Genomic DNA, 1,900 nt, shown 5'->3' on the forward strand with positions numbered 1-1,900 from the left:
GGCGCGCCATCCCGGCTGTGTCTCGGATCGATCTCGGCTGCAACCTCGGCCGCACCTCGGCCGCACCCTCGGCCGCACTTGGCGGCAGGTGCGTGACGCGGCTCGGCCGCACGCCTGCTGCGTGCTGCTGCAGTTCGTGTCGAGCGGCCTCGCGGAGCACTCTGGCGTGAGTTTCGCGGACATGTCCAGGACAGGTCCATGACATGTCCGACGCACTTCCCGTAGGAGCGCTTCCGGCGCGACTTTCACGGCCGGCGCTTCAACTCGCTCGAGCCAGAGGTGCAGCCGAGATGCAGCCGAGATGCAGCCGCCTGAGATCTCCCGAGATCACCCGAGATCACCCGAGATCGCCCGAGATCACCCCGGCAGGTGCTGCTCGCAGTGCACGTCGCCGAGATCGAGTTTGCCAAGCCGCAGCCGCCGCCGCCGCCCGACGTGCGCGTCTCTCTCCACCTGCTCGTCACGACGCTGCAGCGCGGCATCGACGGCGCGCTGCAACCCGCAGGTGGCGCCGAGACACTTCCTAGACTCTTCCTAGACACTTCTGGGAAGCGCCGCCGAGGCACTCCCTAGACACTTCCTAGACACTTCCTAGACAACTTCTGGGAAGTGCTGCGGCGTGGCCACCCGCCGGCGGGTGGCGCGAGGTGCACGTCCACGACACGTCCACGACACGTCCCACATAGGCACGCCCGCCGGCTGGTCTGGGGAGACGGGCTCGGAGCGGACGCCGAGGTCCGGCAAGGAGCCGCGCAGCCCGGCGCTCGAGGAGTGGCCGGCATCGCGCGAGGAGGAGAGGCAGCTGCAGGCCGAGAGCCAGCCGAGAGCCAGCCGAGAGCCAGCCGAGAGCCAGCCGAGAGCAAGCCTGCCGAGAGGTGGCCGAGAGCCAGCCGAGAGGTAGCGCTTGCGCGAGGAGGAGAGGCAGCTGCAGTCGCGCTCGCGAGCTTCATCTCGGCAAGATCTCGCCCCCATCTCGCCCTCATCTCGCCCCCATCTCGCCCCGGTCCGCAGGCCGCCATCCGCCGCTCTCTCCGGCCCGCGACGCCGCCGCTCGGGGTCGGTCTGCTCGGAGAGAGTGCGGCGGAGGGCGCGGGGCCGTCTGGGGATGCCGGCGGGGCGAGCGAGGCGGCGGGGGCGGCGGAGGAGACGGCGGCGGGCGGGCCGGCGGGCGGGGCAGGGGAGGCGGAGGGTGGCGGGGCGGCCCCTTCCTCGCCGCAGACGCCGCAGCAGCGGCCGCCCTTCCGCGTTGTGGCTCAAGTGGTGCCGACGCTCGGCGGCAAGGGAAGGCTGCGGCCTATGCCGGAGGCACCCGCACGCACCTCTCTCCCTCCCTCTCTCTCTCCCTCCCTCCCTCCCCCCCTCCACCGGCCAACCCCATGCGACCCTCCCCTCAGCCTTCTCGGAACTCAGCCTTCTCGGCTGCCGCAGGCGCCTCCTCTGCCTGCGGCCGACCCTGCCCTCGGCGACCCGCGCTCCTCGCCGAGCGGACGCGCGGCGTGGAGCCTCTCCCTGAGCCGTCCTCGACCCTCCTCCCTGCAGGCGACGCCCTCTCGAGAGGCGAGCGCGTCGCAGTCGACCCCGTCGGCGCGGGCAGCCACGCCGTCGCTCTCCGAGCCAGCCGCCATCAGCCGAGAGCTCGTTGTGTTGAGGAGTGCAGGACTGCCCTCATAGGCAGCCACGTCGTCGCGCTCGGAGACAGCAGCGCGGCGGCCGACGGCGGAGCGGCCGTCGAGGGGTCTTCTCGCGGCGGAAGCACGGAGCTTGGCAGCTCGACTGAGCTGCCGCTCTGCGCTGTCTGCCTCGAGCGTCTCGACCCCGAGGTCTCTCTCTCTCTCTGTCCCTCCCCCTCCCTCCTCCTCTCCCTAGGCTCCCCTCCTCCCCAAGTTCTACTTTACGATCC

This window comes from Emiliania huxleyi, assembly GCF_000372725.1.
Source record: "Emiliania huxleyi CCMP1516 unplaced genomic scaffold EMIHUscaffold_925, whole genome shotgun sequence".
NCBI classification, from domain to species: Eukaryota; Haptophyta; order Isochrysidales; family Noelaerhabdaceae; genus Emiliania; species Emiliania huxleyi.